At 42.4% G+C, this 22435-nt stretch overlaps 1 long non-coding RNA gene across 3 annotated transcripts; it reads right to left on the bottom strand.

The window, feature by feature from the left end:
- Positions 1-1037: 1037 nt before the first annotated feature.
- LOC137676413 (uncharacterized) lies at positions 1038-8635 on the bottom strand. 3 transcript variants are annotated; one of them, XR_011050081.1, is made up of 3 exons: positions 6588-6662; positions 5380-5482; positions 1038-3892 (listed from the first exon to the last, which is right to left on the bottom strand). It is a non-coding gene; the product is annotated as an uncharacterized lncRNA (long non-coding RNA). The 3 variants fall into 3 exon arrangements; XR_011050080.1 differs by lacking the exons at positions 5380-5482; positions 6588-6662 and adding an exon at positions 8570-8635; XR_011050079.1 differs by lacking the exons at positions 5380-5482; positions 6588-6662 and adding an exon at positions 8471-8627.
- Between the last annotated feature and the right edge of the window lie 13800 nt (positions 8636-22435).

Genomic DNA, 22435 nt, shown 5'->3' with positions numbered 1-22435 from the left:
GGATACCAAAGTTACCAAAATATCAAAGTATCAGTTATCAAAATAGTACAAAGCCTTTTGAAGCATAATTTCAGAGTTCATCTACTGCAGCTTTGTGATTATTATATTTAGCTGCAGTTATCAGATACACATCTGCAACTACTCAAGGGAGTGAGAACTTCCATTTCCTTTGCCCAAGTACAACTTCCCAACACATATGTGGCAAATGAGGTTGCAAAAATATTGGTAAACTAGGCTTCACACTTATTATCTTTGGCAAATTTCTCTCTTTCTCTTGCTTCTCAAGCTTTTTTCCGTCTCAAGGTCTTTGTTTTTTCCTTCCTTCTCCTTGCACCTCTTTCTTTACTATTCTCATTCACCCATAGAGTTCCCAGTAAACTAGACATCACACTAGTGCCACTCTTCAGTAGAAATGCTACTAATGACACTTTCCAGCTTAATTCACTGTATTCATTTGGAAAACTGTTTGACAGTCTCCATGTCCACAATATGTAACAGTTATTGAAAATAAATGAAAATATATTCACATCAGTAACCATTTTAACATGATACATACCCATAAAATTAGGATAGCTAAGAATTTTAAAAAGAAATCAGGATTTTTAAATTGATTTTCAAGTTTTAGAGACCCAGATTTCACTTTCAGGTAGATTTCAAGAATGTTGTGTTGTACACATAGGAAATCTGTTCTAAAGTAAAAAGGATACCAACTGAATACAGTTCCGTATCTGTTTCTAGGAAGGCTCCAAATTCAAAATGTAGCTAGCCATACAAGGAGCCTGTATGAATAACTGTTGCAGACTATTTCTCTGTGCACATTGTGCCTTTACATCTTCCAAACGTGAAGGCATGCTGCATTTTAACTTCTGCTAAGTACAGGTTCTTCAGGCTGTCGGAACGTCAGTTTAATGCCACAGCTATCCAAATAAGACCATTATCACCTATATGCATTTGAAAGAAATTCTTATACTGTTATTTTCACATTGTCAACAAACTCCATTTCAGAATAGTAACAGACTTCAGAAGGAGACAGTCCATTACAGTGCACCACAGGTTTTATTTTAAAAGTATTGAAACTATGGAAATACTTATATTGCTTGAACTCCAACAATTTCAGTGACCTTTATACCTTACTTCAAGTTCACATATTGCCTTACAAATAAACAGCTGCAAACATCTGGAACATAAGTAATGTAGCACCAAGTTTGTAAGCAAGAACAACAATTCTGTCCCCCTCCCCAAAACTGAAAGAATTTTAAGCACCATAATGAAAGAACTCTGCAGCACCTCTTTCAGTACATGCTACAGAATACGCACAGATTATTTGCATCACATATAATACAATAAATTAGAAAACCTGTGATAAGCAGCATCACTACTTTCTCAGTTACATTCTTTTATTAATGGTACAGTGTCACAACATAAATTGAAATAGTTATTTGCACATAATACAAAAATATAACCCTTCATAAAGTTTATACTGTGCTAGGAATCATGTATTGAACTTAAAAATCACTAAACAATATTCAATATTAAATAATGTGCAGAGACAGGTGCACTCAGCCAAATGCATACAATTACATTTTCTCTAACTTGAAGGCAAACATGCAAAAAGCAGTTTATTACTTTACCGTATACATACTTCACACTTCAGGTGAGAGCTGTGAGCAAACTAAGTTTCTCGGGTTTTTCTTTTGCTACTGTTCTCTATCCTCAAGCATAGTGGTTTTAAAACCAAATGATGAAATAAATTTTGGATAGTAGCATTCATTAGCAGTTACAGAATGGTGTTACTAAGACAACCAGCTTAAGGTACTATAACTTCCACAACAGACACATGAAATCACTGGCAAAAAACAATTTTAAAGGGCAGCTATGAGCTTAGCTATAATACCACAATCAGTAAAGATTTATTCTTTAAATATGTTCTTGACAAAATATTACATTGACTAACATGGCTATTATTTTTTCTTCCAGAAAAGTAAAATATAAAACAAGACCTTGACTCTGTATCTGTAGCTCTTCCCTTGTCCACTGATGTAGTCAGTCCATCATGGAAGGCCACTAGGTTGGTCAGGCAGGACTTGCCCTCAGTGAAGCCATGCTAGCTGTGCCGAATCACCTCCCTGTCCTCCATGTGCCTTAGCACAGCTTCTAAGAGGATCTGTTCCATGATCTTCCCAGACACAGAGGTGAGGCTGACAGGTCGGTAGTTCCCAGGGTCCTCCTTTCTACCCTTTTTAAAAATGGGTGCAATGTTTCCCTTCTTCCAGTCACCAGGTACTTCACCAGTCTGCCATGACTTAACTCTAATCTCCAGCCACAAGTTTGGATTTTACCTGCACTTAGTGCAGAGGATTGAGAGGATTTTCCTGTGCCTTACATTCTAACTTCAACCCTTAAGTCACTCACTTCATGGTCAGTATCATGAACAACCCATTTTTCCTCATCTAAGGCAGCTGCCAGCAGCAACTAAAATGTAGTCGCCTTTAGTTACCTCCTCTGTCTTAGGGCCCAAAGAGCAGAAATACTGTTAGACTGGTTCTCTACCCTTTAAGCTTGAACTTTTGCAGTGTACCCACTTTCTCCCTGTCATTCACTTCCTGAACTTAAGTGAAACACTTTCTCAGAAGGCAACTACACAAGTTACGTGTTGTCCTATCCACAGTCAACTAGACAGAAGTATCTAACTCATATTCCAGTAACTCAATAACACTCATTTCCTCCATTTCAATTAAAATTACAATAAATAATTTCAATTAACATAACAGCTACAGCCACAGCAGCTGTATAGCATACCAAAAACAGGAACTATAGTGAATTATTCTTGTTATTGTTACCTAACCATTGGCTTCCTGCACCATACGTAAATTTTTGACTCAATCAATATAAAAATTTTCTAAGCTGCTACCTACAATCCAGATGTAAGAATGACATAAAATTGGGAAAAGAGTTCGGAATAACATTCTCTGTCTTAAATGTTGACAGTCTTCATTGAAGTATTTAACTCTCCACACCTTAGGGGCAGAAGAGGTCACAAGTACCCTTGGTCTTGTTCCACATGTGCTAAGTTCTCTAAATGACTGGTAACATTTAGAGTCATACTTTTTCCGCAAAGATCTAGAACAGCCTTCTACTCCTTTTGCATGATTGCTTAAATGATCCAGTAACACAAACAAACTTAAATCATCTTGTGCGGTTTTAGTGTTCAGTTTCAACCACAATTACCGAAACACGTTGTTGCAGGACAACCCCGGTAGGCAGCTAAGCACCGTACAGCCACCAGCTCACTACCCCGCAGTGGGACAGGGAAAGAAGAATGAAAGAATAAAAGGAAGAATATTTGTGAGTCAAGATAAAAACAGATTAACAAGCATAGGAGAAGTGGAAGAAGAAAAGAAAACAAAAAAAGGCAAACACTCACCAGACTATCTCTGGTTAGTTCAAGTCATTTGTGTGGTTGTGTCCCCCTCCCGACCTCTTGCACAGCCCCAATCTATTCACTGGGGGAGCGGAGCGAGAAACAGAGAAGGCCTTGATGCTGTGCAAGCACTGTTCAGGAATAGCTGAAATATTAGTGTGTTATGTTCATTGTTTTGGTCACAAATCTAAAACACAGCCCCATATGAGTTGCTATGAAGAAAATTAACTCCATTCCAGCCAGACCCAGTACACACGCATACGTCTTATATCAAATGATACACGATACACGGTAGTCTAAAGAAAAGAGCTCCAAGAGATGAAAAAAACCCAGATGGTTTTGCTTAGTGGTTTGCTGTTTTGCCTTCTGGCAGATGAAAGAAGCTGTCTTCTTTGAGTTTAAGATGTTCTGGTAAATCTAGCTGTCTTTTTGACTCTTCAATGTCTTCTCAAATTGCTGAAATGAGTGCCTCTGCAGAAAAGAAGTAAGAAAAGCAATATTTAAAAGCTGGTCAGAATTCTGAACACAAAACAGTAAGTGAAAAAGGCTGTATACAGAACACCAGAAAACAATCACAGCGGCAGAATACGTTTATTATTAAGTTGGAAAGGCAACATTCTGTTTCTAAATGACACGCTTTTGACATGCATTGTATTTTCACTGCTGTAAACACTACTTTTTCCTTGTTCCAAGACATTGTATCAACAAAGTCAACAGAATTTCATTAACGGTTTCAGTGTTAACACAGATGCATTTTTAAAAGAAATGGACAGACTAGACCAATGCTTTTACAACAAGCTCATGATTTTCAAGCTACTTCTCAGACAACTGACATGACAATATAATTTTTAGACTGAAATAAATAAGTACTGATAGTCTGGAAGTTGTAGGGTTTTGCTTTTTTTGATATGACCAATTTATATATTAGTAGATGCAGCTTAAAAAAATTTTACTGAAAAGTCAAAGGTAAGACATAGCACCATAGAATATCTCGAGTTGGAAGGGACCCGTAAGGATCATCAGGTCCAACTCCCTGCTCCTCACAGGACTTCCTAAAATTAAACCATATGATAAGCGTCATCCAGATGCTCCGTGAACTCTGACAGGCTCGGTGCCGTGATCACTTCCCCAGGCAGCCTGTTCCAGTGACTGACCACCCTCTCAGTGAAGAACCTCTTCCTAATGTCCAGTCTGAACTTGCCCTGATGCAGCTTCATTCCATTTCCTCGTGTCCTATCACTGGTCACCAGGAAGAGGAGATCAGCACCTCCTCCTCCGCTCCACCCCTTGAAGAAGTTGTAGACTGTGATGAGGGCACCCCTCAGCCTTCTCATCTCCAAGCTGAACAAACCAAGTGACCTCGGCCACTCCTCATAAGCCTTGCCCTTAAGGCCTTTCACCTTCTTGGTTGCCCTCCTCTGGACACACTCTAATAGTCTGATGTCCTTCTTACATTGAGGTGCCCAAAAATGCACACAGTACTCGAGGTGGGGCTGCACCAGTGCACTGTAGAGTGGAACAATCACCTCCCTTGACAGTGTGGCTGTGCTGTGCTTGATGCACCCCAGGACATGGTTGGCTCTTCTGGCTGACAGGGCACACTGTTGACTCATATTCAACTTGCCATCAACCCAAACCGCCAGATCTCTTTCCGCAGGGCCGCTCTCCAGCATCTCATCCCCCAGTTTGCGCATATAACCAGGATTGCCCCGTGCCAGGTGCAGAATCTGGCACTTGCTCCTGTTAAATTTCATACAGCTGGTGATTGCCCAGCTCTCTAGTCTATCTAGATCCCTCTGTAAGGGCTCTCAACCCTTGGGAAATAGCTACATGAAACAGCTGATTCTGAGAAACAGCTAGCCTACATGAAACAGCTGATTATGTAGACAGAATGACACAGTACTTCCAATATGCAAGAACATCACAAAAATTTAGTTTAAGAGACCTGCAATACTGACCTAAAGAACTGAAGTTTTTTTCTGATCTAATATATCCAAGAATGACTATACTAAGAATCTCTCCATAAAAGTCATCTTTGAAAGTGTGGATAATGTGTGTTTCCTGAAAGAAGAGAAATACGTTGACAATTACCATGATGCATTGTGAGTTTATTTCCCTTGCTGCAAGGATGTTTAGCTAATACCTCTACTTGGAATTCTCTCCCACACATATCAGGAAAACTGAGACACTTAGTCTAACATGTATAATGCAAGATTAAGAGGCTAGAGCTTTTGATTATGCTAGTAGGGAGAACTGTACTTTGCATGGCATTTAAGAACATTGCGATATTTATTTCAGAGGTAAGATTTTTCAAGGCAGCAAATCTCAAATAATGCCTAGATTTGTTTGATCATTAAGTTGCTGAGTCCAAATAACTGTAATGAATTTGCTTGAAACAGTCATTTTAAAGAGAGCTTTTACAAGTAACTCACAGGAACTGAATGATAAAATTATAAGAAGAGTGAAGGCAGCTATCTTTAAAGCAGGGATTCATGTCAAAATAAAACTGCTTCCAAGTATTAGCAATTAAAACCAAGTTCTGCAGGACTCAGGAAAAGCACCAGCACCTGATAGCAAGAAAAACATAGATGCCATAGTTCAGGATTTTAACTCTGTCTTGTTACTATTTATTTTTGGATCTTGATTCTGTATATTAAGCCACAGCACCACATGCATGGATTCCATCATTTAAGAGAAGAATTACTGGAAAATCATTCCAAATTAAGAGCCCCCAGAATCTCATACTTTAAATGTGGATGGATTGCAGAGGATGAGAGATCAGTATGTTCCAGCTCATTCTAGGGGTCTCATAACCACTAAAACAAATACATCTATTAAGCTTATTTTTATCTAGCTATCAGCACAATAACCAACAATCACTTTGGAAATATAAATTTTGATTTCAGAAGTATTTAAGTAATGGTGAAAGAGGCAAATGAAAACTAATTTCATTTATCTAATGCATGCTTTATGGCTACTGAGAGGTTTTGGGGGATGTTCTTTCTCCTCCCCAGAATACAAACATCTGAGATGGATACCAAATACATTTCTAACAGCAAACAGAATTTCTAATCTCATTTATGGATCAAATTCTGCTTATCTTATTCAAAGTCAGTGTCTGGCTCTTTTGTTATAATCAAAGTATCACACAACGCAAAATTCTTACCACTGATTTCTTAGTAAAAGGATTCCATCCTATGCTCAAAACCATTTTATGCACATCTCCATTTCCAACACGGGCCCATCCATAGTATATACCAGTAGAGATATCAGATGGAAAGCTTTCAACTACTTTCTCAGAAAAGTTAGCTGCAAAAATTTTATAAAGTGCACATTTTTGTAAGTAAAGCACATCACAGAATTTTCAAACACATAAAAGCCAAGCTCTGTCTACGTGTTATTTACAAGCATAACACTGATGATGATAGTGACACAATGTGGCACTTGCAAAGTGTAAACCAGAAAACAGCCTCATAAAATGTAGTCTCTGTGGTAATACCAGAGTTATCACATCTCCTACACATATTATTTCATAGTTACATACATTCTATTCTATAGTTAAATAATTAATTCTATAGTTAAAATTAGTAAGCTAAAACATGCACTCTGAATGCATTTCACCATTAGGACTATAACTGCTTTAGTATGGTCAAAGAACAGAAAAACAAAGTTTCTTTTGCACTGTAAAGTAGCATCTAATAATTAAATATTAGTAACTTTTTTTTTTTACTAAGTAAAATATGTAAAAGTAAATGAAGTTATGATTTTAGTCACCTGCCAATTTCTTCATGTTGCCTTTTAGATTATTCATATTTGGGGATTTCTAGGATATTTTTAGAAAACTACAAATCTGAAATAAAGGAGGTTCCTTTCTGACTGAAAGGAATTAATCTAAGCCTTCAGCTAAACTGTCCTACTTCAACTTCACACACGTGTAGAGCTCTTCATGAAAGGTTTCAAGCTGATTTTAAGGAATTTACAGTTAGTGGATTTCTGTCCTACTTCATAAGCAGAAAAAACTTTTCTCCCACACTCCCTGATACTAATAAGCCATATATAAACAATCAAGAGGAAAAAAAAAAGTTTATTCTAACATGTCTAGTACCTGAAAATTTATTATAGGAAGTTTTCTTGCCTATTAGGATTTGTGCAAAATGCCTGCCGACTTCAGTCTGTCTTAAGAAAAGACTGAGATCCATTTGAATTACACCTCTATCTGTATTCAGACAAGTCAGAGAACTGCAATGGGAAAGTATACTTGTATTTAGGACAACTGCACTTGTTGCACTTGCTTTTTAATCTCTGCATTATTCACTTTAGATTTCCTTCCTTAAAACTATTCCCATTGCCCACTCCATTTCTTGCCCTAATCTGAGGTCCACAAGTTTATAAGAATGGACGTTTTTCAAACTGCCACATCACAACACCACGCACAGTGCACATGACCACTTTTCAGCATCTTGCAAATAATCACGATCAGCATCAGATGAGCTAACCAACAAAAAAAGCAAATAGAAAGAAACTATTTAACAGAAGGTCGGAAAATAACACAAATGAGTGAACAAGAGTGGAAGCAATATGGGGAAAAAAAAAAGTAAAAATAAAAACCACACAAAAAACTAACACGGAACAAGTCATGCCAACAGCACAGTTGTGCGGACAGCTTGGGCTTCTCCTGAGCACAAACGAGCTCAGTCACCAGCAACCGCTCTCCCGCACCTCTGTTCGGAGTGGAAACAGCCTCCCGTGCCCCCTGCGCAGCGGCGGCCCTGCCCCGCGGGAGCACGGCACGGCTCCGCTCTGAGGGGTACAGGCTGCTCAGAGACCACCAGGCCCGACGCCGGCCGCACCGGCGGCTGCACTCCAGCCACCCCTCCGCCCCGGGATAGGGACCCAGTGCGGACACCGGCGCCGGTGGGGGTACGTGAGGGGCGGCCAAGGCCAGGCCGCGGCGAACACCTCGCCGGTGGCCTTCACGGGAGGCGTCACCCTCGCCCCGCCGGGGGAAGCGGCGACGCCCCGCCCCGGTCCGCCGCGTAGCCCGCTCACCGGTGGGGATGGCCAGCTCCGTGGAGCCTCTGCCGAAGCCCTTCACCACCTGCCCGCGTCAGAAGTAGGGCAAGTGCCTCACGGGAGCCGGCGCCTTACCCGCCGCCCTGCAGGCCCCTTTCCGGCCGCGCGCCGCGTTCACCTCCGCCTTGTTCTAGTCGCTACCAAGAGGGGGAGAAAGAAGAGGGGGGAGGGGGAGGGGGAGGGGGAGGGGGGAGGGGGAGGGGGAGGGGGAGGGGGGGGGGGGGGGGGAGGAGTTACAAGTGGAGCACACACAGAACTCCCTGGCAGTCACCTTCCCGCCCCCCCCCCCACCCCAAAAAAATTGACTTGTTCCACCCCACCCATCCAGGCAGGTCGGCGCTGCTTAGTCCGCCCCGCTGCGGGGGCTGGGCGCGTGGCTGCGTGGACCCGGTTCTGCCGGCCGGGCCGCGGGGGCCTGCGCGGAGGGAAGGGGGGCCGTGGGGCGGGCTTGTGGAGCAGGGCCCGCTCCCGGAGGCTGGGCGCCCTGCTGCGCGGGGCAGGCGGCTGGCGGGGCGCAGGCTCGCCCCGGGCCGGAGGGCCTCCGCGGTGTGAAGCGGCTCAGTCGTTCCGGGAGCACAACTGAGGGAGGTCTCCGCAGGAAGCCAGTGCTCAGGGGCAGCCGTAGTCGGCTGTCGAGCCCACGGGGGTGTCCCTCATTCCTGCCGACACACTTCGTTAGGCTCCGCTCTCGGGGAGCGACTGGGTCCGGCCAGTCCCGCAGCCTTTGTGCGACAACACGCAGAACATGAGCGACGCCGCCTCGCCGTGACAGGCGGTCACCTGCCCTCGCCCTGCAAGCCCCCTTACCTGAGAAGTCACATCTGCGGGCTTCACCAGCCCCTAGCAACAGTGAACGTTTCTTCCCTGGTCACTCTGGTTTTGCTTTTTCTTTCAGAAAAGCTCAAATGCTTCAAAATATGGCAGATATCTGGGGAAATCTGTGAAAAATGGTTTTTCTTTTGGTTATGTAATTATAACAAACTATAGCTGCTTGCTGAAGAAGAATAATTTGTACTCTCCCATGATTTGTCAGCCTAGCACTGCAGGGATTTCCTTCAGGAAAATGCATCCGGACAGAAATGCTCGTCCTGCATTCAAGCTGTATTGGAAAGTAAAGGCCCCCTCAAGACTTCTTCAGTTTCTTGTTTCCAGTCGCTTTTCATGTTGTAGGTGTGTTGCTGCACTGCTTTAACATGCCCAGCTGATAAACACTTTCTTGTCTATGGGCCGAATCCAGCTCAAATAAATAGAACTTGCATGTGCGCCATTCAAGATAGCAGATAGACATGCATATTCAGTCTCCATTACACAGCAGGCAGCCTAAGCTGGTCTGTTTCTGCCAGTGGTATATATGCAAAATAAGTCTTGGGGGAGTTATTCAGGACTGCTATAGTGTACTTACACCTATTTATATAAAAGCACATATCAATATCTTGAAAGATCATCAAAGTCCTTGAAGTGAATTCCCAGCCATTTCCAATTATTCCTATAAGACACAGCTGCTAGCTTTACCGGCTTGATGTAACTAGTTACAACAGTGCTGCTGGAGTTACCTGTAATTCTGTTGGCTAATTTTTTATCAGGAAAAGCAGCATAAGTACCTGTGACATGCTCATATCTAATTGCAGTTGAAGATGATGATAACCAGTTCATTCTAATGATGGGGAACTGTCTTGAGAAACTGATTATCTCACACCACAAAACGCTGAATGCTACCAATTCACGTATCTGTGGGCACTAGTTGTTTTATAGGATAAGGCAAAAATAATTTTAAAAATTTATGCTGCCTCAAATTTACCCTCTTTCTTTTTTCTCTCATCCTACTTCCCCACCGTCTGTTTAATGCTAACATTTTAATTCATTGCCTCAGTTTGAGTAACTTTGACTGACTTACGGAATCATTGTTTACGTAACTTCAGCTGAACAAAAAAAAATGATGATAACGTACAAAAGAAGGAAAAGTGGAAGAAAAAAGAAGTCCTAAATACTCTACTGTGCATACATTCTGTTCTGCTGTCTGACAGCATGGAGAGAGAGATGTTACAAAAAGCTTTGTTCAATTATATTTAGTAATGGAAATATATTGGATATTAAGCCCAAATACCGAAGCTGTTACTTAGTTGCCTAACTAATGACAGGCCATCACAGTAGACAATGAGACCACTTGCCCCTGGAATTTTTCGTTTATTTCATCTGTAGAGAAAAAAAAATCGTGAAGCAGATACATTGATAGTGTGTATAATATGTTTTTTCCTGTTAATAATGAATTAGGCCTTCGGTTATAATTTATATATAAGCAGATGTATACTTGAGTACTTCCATGCTTTTTTGATGAATACTTCTTTCCGGAATAAATTTTTATATTCTTGTGACTTCCACAAGATGGCACTCGATCTCTTTTTCAATATCTGGAGGTTTGGTCACAGGTTATGGGCACAGGGTTTACAATCTTATCTCAGAACAGATCTTGAGAAACAGTAAGTCAGATAAATATTTGCTTAAGAACTGCATGGTTAGTAATTTCACAGAACTCTCACTGACAACTTATATGTCATTCTGTGAAATAGTTGTTAATCTTAATCCTTTTTCTGTCATGATGGGTTGCTGTGATCCATGGTAAAAATTATTCATCCTTAATACTGGACATGTTTTTCTTTTGTAATAAATTGTAGTTAGTTCAGCTTGGAGAGAGGATTTTTCATAAGTAGAATGTAATTTAGTAGACCTATTTCTTCAAAAAGTGTAGTTGAATTTTAGTCACAAACATGTATGCCAAGAAAAGCAGTTTGGTAGCTCATACCTGCTGGTACAAAACTCAGCCACTGTATCACACAGCTGGAAAACAATTTCTGCTCTGTGCTTATGCTGCATTTTTTACATCTATTGGTGGTGAAAAGTCGTTTTTCTACTGTACATAATAGCCATACAAACCTAAAGAAAAGAGAGCAGGTGTTGTGTGTCATCTGTGTAGGCTTTCTTTTGTCCAGGAATAGCCTGCATCAGCCCTCACCTCTATACTCTTTATAGAAAACTGAAAAGGCCTTGTTAATTTTCAAGCTGCAAGGGAGAAATGTTTTCTACCTGTGCAATAGCATCAGAAAGAGAAGATGAAACTGGTGGCCCTAGTGACTCACATTGCAGGGAGGAGGTAGCAAAGGAAATGGCTGCAGTGTTTTTTCCTGCTTGCTCGTTATTATTTGTTAAGCCCATTCTCTTCCTGCCTTCCCTGGGCTGTACCTCGATATGACAAGGAGGCCTTGAGAAACAGAGGTTGCCATTACAGCCTTGTTCCCACAGTAAGCAAGGACTGAGCAAACACGAAAGATTTTGGTGAAGATTTTCTCACTGTAAGAAGGAACCAGTTGTTTGTAATACTCCTGCCATCACCAATATGCAATGCTGTCTCCCAAGCACGTGCAGGGTACGTTTGCATTTGTTACAGCACTACCATCTGTTTATACAACAGTATTGGGAGCCTCGCAGAAGACACTGAGGAGTTTGTGATCTTGAGCAAGCTGAATCTGTTGGGCCTTGTACTTAAGGCCCGTGTGTTTGCTTGAGTAGATGCTGTAGGGGAACCTGCGGGAGTGACCTGTGCTGGCCTGTGCTGTGTGTTGGTAATGTCATGACAGAGATAATATTGCAACCTGTCAGGAGAAGGTATGTGTTCCTGTTTGTTACTCAAAAGAAAAGCCACTGCAGCATAGGAGGGAGGACAGAATCTGCACAGCATGATGTGGAGGAAATGCATCCAGGGACCCTCTGATGCTGCACAAAAGCAGGGTACCCTGCATCTGAAAGGACATAAGATTTACTCGCTATCTATATTCCTAGTTTATTCTATTTTATTAAAACAGCTGTTTTATTAAGCCATTTGTTGTTGGGCCTTTCTTGCAGAGATCCAGAAACAGCCCTGCACCATTTCTCTCTCTTTCTCACTTACCCACCCACCCAAGTGCAGAAGAGCAACCCCTCTTTCACTTAGGGCAATACTGGAAAATATCAGTCAATATATGTTCGTCAAAGTCAACATAATACATCAGATCTCCCACAAAAGTGCCTGAAAAGTCATGTGTTCAGATCCTATATTTCTGTAGTTTCTTGGAAATAACATATAGGTTACTTTCATGAAGGTGGTATACAGAAAGACTCCCTAGAGATAAATTTTGTTGAAAATAGATGACGCTGAAAAATGTTCTGCTGATCCTAGTAACCATACTATAAAAAAAGAAATCCACAAAGATAAATAATGCACAGCAAAAACATAGCTGAATGAAAATTCAGAAATAACAGAAGTACTGCCAATTTCACAGAAAGCTGACAAAATTACACCATATCACAAAAAAAAAGAGATATGGTGAAACCTGAGTGGATGTTGAAAGCTTGATGACAAAGAAGGAGCAACGGAAAGAGAAGAATCTAACACTATGCATGTTAATAATATTGAAAGGAGCTTTAGCTCCATGGTCCTACACTGGCATTAATTTGTTTGGATATGTTGGAAGAAAAGTATTGCTACTGTCACAGAAATAATGAGAATACAATTTCGAATAGGTCAGAACAGAAGCAGTTTATTATTATCGCTGTAGGAGAGAACACAGAGCAGCAGAGTGACAGTCCCTGCTGATATGAACTCTGCCCAAATGGGGCAGTTACAGGGTTGATATACCTGCAGGTTATACAACTCCTCCTTCACCAAAACTGTGTCAGATAAGCAGGATATGGTAGTTAACAGTGATTTAAATCCGTCAGATAAGGAGGCTCTATATAGTATATTCTTTTACAAATAATCCACTCCTTTTATGAATAATCCACTCCTTTCTGAGTAATCTTGCTGACTGGCAAGACCGTTTGCTGCAAGTGTGTCTTAACTAGGGAGGCCTGCAGAGGCCTGTGAGATAAAACTATTTTGCTTCCACAATACCAGATTCTTTTTTTCCTTCTTTCTAAGAGTAGCAATATCAGACAATATAGCACGAAATCATTTTAGCTAGATACTTTATGCCAACAACCCTGAAGTCTGCAACATCAGCAAAACGCAGTTAGGAAGCTAAGAACCAGAATACCCGTTTGGGAAACAACTGACAGTAAAACACTGACATTGTAAAAGTGTACGTATTATAACTAAATCAAAGATGCTGCTCATGTTATACAGGACCACATAGGTTTAGTAATTTCTAATGGAAAGGAAATATATGTTTGTTTAGCAAAAAACATGAACACAAGAGGATATAAAACAGTTTATTGTGAAATTGTTTCTCTCTGCTATAACACCTAAACAACAAAACATCTTCAACAAAAGGAGGAAGGAGAAATGAGACTGGAATTTAAATTAAAAACATCAGCTATGAAATAGTAATAGATCGTAGAAAATCAGAGGAAAGGCTTGAGTAGGACATTGCAGAAGCAAAGTGTGCAGTCTTTCAGAAGAAACCTGCAATTAGATTACCTTAAAGCAATTGTGAGACCCAAGCTCTGAAATTCGTGAAATCCAAGAAGGAAATCAGCTCAGACATTAACTCAGAACTCCTGATGAATGTATGCATACATACATACACATTTTATTTTTTTTACTTTTTTTATGGTTATATACATAATACTGTTATTTGTTTATTTTTACTTTGGGAAAGGGGACTTTCTAGGATAATTGGGACCGTTAGTAAACAAAATTTGGAAAGTTTTGAAAGGCTGAAGTTAGTATAATTTCTTAGTTTGTCAGGTTACTGTCTCAGAAGGAGCTTGACTGATTGTCCTCATGGTTTAGGTTTCCTGTGGTTAAAATACAAGCTTTTTCCAGCTTTACCAGAATCATCTTTCATCACTCCTGCCAGAGAAGCCAGCAAAAGAAGGAGTAATTAATTTCCCAGGCAATCATATTAGGCTAGACTTGCTTCTCATTGCTACAGTGCAATCAGCACGTCATGCTTTTTAACTGGATCAGAGTAGGAAAAAGTCATCTAGAGGCACAATCACAAGCCCCTAATTTACCCAGTGTCTGTTTTGTAGTTAATTTCAACAACTGAAGGCTGCAATCCATTTCTATTTTCTAAATCCATTTCTATTTTTGATTCTGTAATTGGGGCTAACTGCTAACCGGTCTCTTGGAAGAAGCTTGTCCCACGATGGCCTTGATCTGATATGGTTTGTTCATATTAAACTAATTTTAAACTCACCTGAAAAAATTGCCTATCAAAATTGTGACAATTTCTGTAAACTCACAGTGGGTAAAATGAAAAACTATTTCTGATGCATATTACAGATATTCATTCATACAGAAAAAGAAAATGTGACCTTCCCTTATTAACTCTCACCATGAGTCATGATCATCTCTGTGACTGAGCACTCAAACATGGTTAAGTCTGCTTGTCTGCTTCACAGTCTCTTTCCCAGTCCTGTTTAACTGATCAGACTCTTCCAAATGGAAAGAGATGGGAGGAGAGAACTGCTCCTGACAGACCATGGAGTCAGTCCCTCCTTTCTGAGCAGTGAGTTGACCAGCAGCTTCTGCCTGCCCTGGTGCCTGGAGGCCACTGCTACAGCCCAGGCTCCTCAGCAGCTTCTGGGGCTTTTGGCTGCTTGCTGTCTGCATCCAGCTAAATGCATTGGACCCTTTCTCAACCACTGTTTGCATCCAGGCTGAAACACAAAGAGACACCATGAAAAAAGCATGGCAAAAATGTGTTAATTCGAGATGATGTTATTTGTTGTTGATCTCTTAAACCTTCCTGATGGAGCACAGAATGAAATGCAGTGCTAGAAGTCAAGGGACCAGGGCCTGAAGCAGAAAACCAGTCCTTGTCACTAGCCTAGCCCCAGTCAAAGGAGTTATTAAAATGTGAGGAGGTCCCTCAGCCAGGAACAAGGGCTAGCCATGAGATCAGAGGCACACAGTGTGATTCTCTTGGCAACAGGAAACACTGGCACCATCAACCCTCCAAAATATTTTCTGTTTCTGAAAAGCAGTTGAAGAGCACCTGCTGGGTGCATTCTTTGTGAGACTGATTTAAGACCAACAGTAAGGGTGGAGGGGCTTACTAGAGACAATAGGCCACAACAGAGGTATGAAAAAGAAGCTCCACTGGCAATTCCTGGGTTGAGTTTTGCACACAGGAGAAGGAGGGAGGAAGAACATAGCCTCCTTTGACTGCAATGCTTTCACTCAGAGGCACAGAAAAAAATCCATCTGTTAGTTAGATTCTATATTCACATGCATTAAAAATATCCTCCAAGATATTTTGCCTATGTGGGTGAGGAGGCGTGAGCCAGGGAGGATGGAGGAGGAGCAGCAAACTGGGAGGAGGTCAGGGGGAGTTTTTGAACACTGTAGCTACTCTGCATCTTGGGAATTATCCTTCTCTCATCCTTTCATTTAGGATGAAGGTCCTAATCTGTAGCTGAGGAATCTTAGAAGAAGGGAGTTTAAAGCCTTTAATTAGATACACGTGACTGCAGGTACAGTGTGTTTTTTGTTTCACACAACAAGGGCACAGCTACTGTCAGAAAAGGACAGAGCAGTGTTGACTGTACAATAAATGAGGCATACACATGATTAACATAGGGAAAATAATTAGCAATCTTTAATCATTTTACTGCTGCTGAGTGCATCCAAGCCCCTGAGAGCAGCCCATCTCAGAAGCAATATGAAGCCAGCGAAGAGGGTAGGGTATCATGCCTGATACTTGTATTATTTCAGCTCAGCAGCAACTCCCTGCATAGATGGAATGGCAATTTTCCAACATTAAAGTGGTTTTAAATAAGTAAAATATTTTAAAAGGACCAGAAGTCTTCGGGCACTTGACATTCTGGTTAGAATGGCTTATTCCACCATGACCCTGTAACTGTGGCATCTGATCTGACTGGAGGAAACCAGCTGCAAACCAGGTGTACTGGTGCCTGGGGTTATACTTCCTCAGATGCAGGACTTTATATTATCATTTGTTGAAATTCATGAGGTTAATTTCTGACCATTTCTCCAGCCTGTCCAGGTCCCTCTGAATGGCAGTGCAACCATCTGGTCTCACCACTCCTCCCAGTTCAGGATCATCTGCAAACATGACAAGGGTGCACTCTGTCCTATCATCCAGGTCACTCATGAAGATTTTAAAGAGTATTGGCCCCAGTACTGAGCCTGAGGTACACCACTAGTGATTTGTCCCCAGTTGAACTTTGTGCTACTGATCACACCATTCAGGGCTCAGTCATTCAGCCAGTTGTTAGACCACCTCACTGTCCAATTTTCTAGCCCATACTTTATCAGTTTGTCTAAAAGGATGTTTTTGGAGACAGTGTCAAAAGCCTTACTAAAGTCACGGTAAACAACATCCACTGTTGCATCTACTCTCTCCTCAGACACCAAGCAAGTCACCTTATTGTAGAAGGCCATCACATTGGTTAATCATGATTATCCCTTTCATAAATCATAGTGATTACTCCTGATCACTTTCTTGTCTTTCATGTGTTTGAAACTAATTTCCAGGATTAGTTGCTCCATCACCTTTTTAGGGATCGAGATGAGGCTGACCAGCCTGTAATTCCTCAGATCTTTCTTCCTGGCTTCTGGATGATAGGAGTGTCATTTCTCTTCCAGTCTTCAGGAACCTCTCCCTGTCATCATGACCATTTAAAGAGTGGTCTTGCAATTACATCACCCAGCTCCCTCAGCACTCGTCCCCATGGACTTAGGTATGTCTGTTTAAGTGGTCCCTAACCTAGTACTCATCTATGGAGGGTAAGTCTTCCTTGCTCCAGACCTTCCCTAGAGTCTCAGGGACCTGAGATTCCTAAAAACTGGTCTTACCAGTAAACATTGTGGAGGGAAGGCATAGAGTACCTTGGCCTTTTACATGTTATTTGTTACCAGGTCCTCTGCACCATTCAGCAGCAGGCCCATGTTTTCCCTAGTCTTTCTTTGACCCTTGATCAGGTTTCTGACCATACAGGATCCCTGGAGCATGGCTGCTCCGAGAAATACTCCTGCCCTGTGTTGCGGAATGGAAGCCCTCTGCAAAGTGGAGCAGGAAGTGGCCAGGCTGCTCTGATGGGTGTCAAACCCAGCAGGACCCTTTGAGGCAAATCAGGCTATTTCAGGTCTGGCCTTTCATTGCTGCAGATGATCATATCTCCTACAAAAAGCATTACTGAGACAGTCCCACTTGCTCTTAGTGACTCCTACCTCCTCCCTTCTGGGTTGTCTCTTTGCTCTTCCTGGTACGGCACCTCAGCAAACTCTGCCACCATGTCAGATCTTCAAGTAAAGCTTGCTGCACAGTTTCCTGAATCAACACCTCCAGCATCAGCTTGACTTCCATGTTAAGTCTCCCTGACTGTCCTGCAGGATTCCCAAGGGGCTGTGATTCAGAGGAGAGACCTAGGGCTGCTGCAGGAATGTCCGGGCTTCCTACAGGAGCCCTTGCCTCAGGGCTTGCTGCTCCTCACCCTCCTGCCCAGGCCCTGGCAGTAGGGTTGGCAGAGAGTGGGGGGCACTGGCTCCTGCAGGTGAAAAGCAGCTGGGCCGAGAGCACAGCAGGCAGGAGGAAGAGGAGCATGAGGAGCTGGAGGAAGCACAGGAGGAGCAGAGTGGGCATCAGGGTGATTTCCTCCTTGATGAAGGGTTCAGAGCAGGCATTTGCTCCTTCCTAGAGCTCATCTGCATGAGCAGGGCCTTTGGGCAGGTGGTGTGGATGCAGCCTGGCTCTGCATGAGCTCTCACGTGTGTGCAGCTGCGCACGTCTAGGGGGTCAAGCCAGTCCCTACCCCTGAGGAAGGTCTTCAACCTGGCTCCAAACTGTGCACAAACCCTCCTATCCCACGGCTTCCAATGCTGCCTGCATGCCTCCCAGGGCAATTAACACTTGTCTAATGGCACTGACTCCAATGGATCCCCTGCCTCTGGGCTATGTGGCCAAGTTACTGTGTGCAGTTACTGTGGGACTGGGAGGGGGGATACAGCCCTGAAGTTTGCTGCTCTGTCCACCATCGAGTTCCCACCTCTGCACCTTCCTCTCTGCCCCCATTTGGCACCTGTCAAAAATCCACAGTGACAAGGCCCAGTGACAGGCTGGCTGGGCTGCCATCCTTTAACATGGGGGTCGCAGCAGGACGACTTGAAAAACTTACTCTTCCAGTTCTTGCAATCTCTCTTGCTGCTCCACTTCTCCAAAGCACGCATCCAGTCCTCATAGAGATCAGCTGACAGGACTTTGGAGGGGATATTTCAGAACAAGTCCTGCAATGCCAAGATCTTCTGATGAGGCTTTCGACACTTCTGCTGGGACCACACGGAACATCCCTGTGACTCTGCCTCAGGAAGAGGCAGCTTGGTTTCACCCACCTGCTCTTGCAGTTACCCATTGACACTGCCAGAGCAGGCAGCTTCCAAGCTATGTGCCAAGCAACCTTGCATTAGTCTGTTAACAGGACAGAGCTCTTCTCTGCCTTCTCTTCACCCCTAAATTTCATCATGTCTCCCTGAGCAGGCTGCTGGAGAAGAGCATGAAGCGAGTTTCCCAGAGGCTTGCCAGAAATCAGGGGCAGAAAAAGGGAACGGAATAGGAGATGATAGAAAATTAAAACGCTAATTTTTTCTAAGCCTGAATCATGGAGTTTTGACTTCACTGCAGCTTTAGCTGGGGGTCCCAGCCAGGTCAAACCCAGCCACTGAAATGAGCTCCTGCAAGGAGCTGATTCGATACACATGAAATATCACACTGCAATACACAGACAATGGATAAAGGGAAGCAAGTAAAAAAGAGTTAAGTGGTATTAGGGTATAGGAAAGCAACAGAAGTTACTGTATTTTAAAGGCTGGGCTAAAACAAGAATCCTATGTCAATAAACATTTGACTGAGTACATTTCCGAAACTGAAGATATTGCTAAATATATATCATAGTCCTGCTGGTTTTCAGTAGAGGTAAAAGATACTTGTGAGAAAATCTGACCCACATATCAATGCTGATTTATATGAGGAGCAAATGCAGGTGCTGGTAGATGATCTGAGCAGGGCAGTTTTCTATTGGAAAACAGTGAATTCTGGCTAAATTCAATGAGCATACACTGATCTCTTCAACACGTGGATAAAATTGGTGGGCAGCAAAGCAGCCAACAAGCTTGGGCTATGATTTGGAGATCTTTTGCCCTACAGACAAATATTATTTATTTGATTTCAAAGAGTTAAAACTGGTAATGCTTTTAGGATTTTAAACACAGTTTGCATCCACTCTTGCATCAAGAGTGGATGTAACCCTGACAACTAGCACAGTCCTCTTGTATGCAGCAGACTCAAAACTAGCTTCTCCCACTTGACAGCTTACAAGAGACGCTTCAGCAAAGTCTCCCTCCCTTCATCTGCTTTCAGGTTTTTCAGGTCAGACAGAAACCCACAAGCCCCTTAGAAAGCACTTTCCAGCAATGCTAAGAGTTCTGCTCCAGGACTGCAGCCCTCCTGGCCTGCAAGGTGATCATGGAGTGGCCTCTCATGTTTCCTCCTCAGGTGGGTGTTGCGCTAGAACAATGGGTCTTATCATACAGTCCATGGGAGCAGACAAGTCAGGGTGTCAAGAAGAGACCTGGTTTTTTTAATATTTATTCTTGTAACTATTTAAAGACATTTAAATTCCTCACTCCTTTAAAATTCATATTGCCATGAAAAACTCTGATTACACATAGTTGGTTACAATAATTTTTCTCCTAAGCATAAAATAAAGTAGTAGGTGGTCTTTTTAGTCACACTAGCTCCTCTACGTATGCAGGTGTCATGCATGCAGTATAGTATGCTGTAGGGGACCCTGGGTGAAATGAGCTAATTTCTCAACTGGAAGCTGTAGAGATATATCAGTACTATGTTGTGCATTATCATCATCAGGAGCATCTTCAGTTTGAAACATCTAAAAAGTTAGAATTAATTTTGAGTACTTCATTCCCTGAAGCTTCATTTCATTTTTCTTCCATTTTTCCAATTCTATTTTAGAAAACCTTAAAACTCTGTTTGAAGGGTTTTCAAGTTAATCCATATGTTAAAAATGTTAAAGGCTTTTAGTTTCTTTTGGCACTGCAGAAAAAATACATTATAACATGGCCAAAAACTTGTACAGGGTTGTTAGCTTCTCCTTTAGCAAAGCCTCATGCAGTGCCTATGTTCCAGCACTTGGTGGTGTTTTCTGCCAAAATACTGTCTCCAGCTTGCTACAGCACGGTTAAAATGCGTGGTGCCAACAGTAGCTCTCAAGTACAGTAGAGATCATCGATGTTGTAAGGGAATCCCCTCTGTTTCTAGCAAGTAAGCAGTCCCTGAGGTCAGCTACATCTGGCCTCTTGTCTCCACGCTGGATTGTCAGTGACAAATCTTTTCCCGTTAGTGCATGTGCTGAGGACATATCTTTGTGATCATCAGGGGAAGGCACAGGCCTTCTCAGCATGCTGCTCTTTCCTTCAGAAAGCACTGACAGTAATACTTCTGCTTGGCATGTTGTAGCTTCATCCAAGACTAACGATTTGAGGGAAGCTTCACATATTTGGCACGTTTTTCTTCATGGATCATCTCACCCTTATTCAGTTTCCCTGTTCTGCAATTTCTTGGCTGTAGAACAGGCCATCTAGCGCAGACTGCAGTGACACATATCCAAGTGGAAATCCATCTACTACAGCAGCATGCTCACATCTGTGTATTAATGTGCCACACGTCATGCCTCTCTCTAGGTGAGAAGGACAAGCTCTGCAGGAGATTAAATTCTGGCACATTGTCTTTCAATGGCCAGAAGCTCAATGCAGGTCTTTTCTGTTTGTACAGTACAGTGTCTGCACAATTAAGTCATGGGTACTGTGCAGGACAAATACACACTGAGTGAGTAGCATTTACATCAATCTGGTAGCTTAAAACTACCTTAAGATTAGTGTAGGCTCTCTTCTGAAGCTCCTGCCTACTGCCAGTGAGCATGGAGTGGCTGAGAATTTCATCTCTTGTATCTGCCTTTTTTCTGGCCTTACACTTTGCAAACTCTTGCAAAGTTTGTTGAACCTGTGAAATATGGAAAGGGCATGTTGTTGTAAAGAGAACTAATTTGCTTAGAAAGAGCAAAATCTGCCCTGACTGCAGTAGAGTGTCGCAGAGGACAGAGAAAGTAAGATTTACCATTAGCATAGCCCCATGTAGCACACAGGCTGGGGCATGTATCACATATCCTCACTGCCATGTAAAACATAAGTTTCTCTCTCCCCTCTGCCTTCACAGGGACAGTAAAAATCACTCTGCACCCTAGCATACAAAGGAAGTGATCCAATCTAGATGTACCTGGGGAAAAGAAAGCCTGCAGAACCATCACTCTGGACACTAGTGTTTAGTGCTTCTGTTTCCCAGGAGTCCTCCACAGTGCAGCCCCCAGGTCCAGGACAGCTGGGATGACTGTACTAGCTGAATCTCTGTCCCCATTAAGTGCTGCATCCCACAGTGACTACACAGGCAAACAAGCAGTTTTGCAAAGCAGTTCCTTCATTACTGAGCTCTAAGTTAAAGGTTTTCCTGCACTCCCTGGCCTTTTCTGTTGCTTCTTCCCAAAGTGTCCCAGTATCTTGTAGCCCAGTTGTCTTTAGAGGTGTTCAGTCCTGTCCTCAAAGCCTGTGAAGGCTACAGCTGCACACTTGTGAATTTATTGCCATTAGCTAGCTCTATGACACAAGCTGTTGCCCCCTCATTTTGCTCAGTACTTGTTTTAAGACTGATATAATGAGGTACTTGTTCAAGAGATGCACAACCCAAGGAAAGAGTTAGATAATTAGGCACAGGTGGAACTTCCTTCCAACCACAAACCAAATGAAAGCAAGTAACTTCAAGATCTGCCTTCATGTACACCAGTAATTTAAACAAGCTAGGAAACATTCCTTCTCTTTCTCAGAAAAGGCAAACTCCTTTTCATTTCTGCTTTACTTCAAATTAATGGTTCCTCTAC

This window comes from Nyctibius grandis, chromosome Z, assembly GCF_013368605.1.
Source record: "Nyctibius grandis isolate bNycGra1 chromosome Z, bNycGra1.pri, whole genome shotgun sequence".
Lineage (NCBI taxonomy): Eukaryota > Metazoa > Chordata > Aves > Nyctibiiformes > Nyctibiidae > Nyctibius > Nyctibius grandis.
The sequence above is the reverse complement of the archived record's forward strand: the minus strand, read 5'-3'. Positions and strand labels throughout refer to the sequence as shown.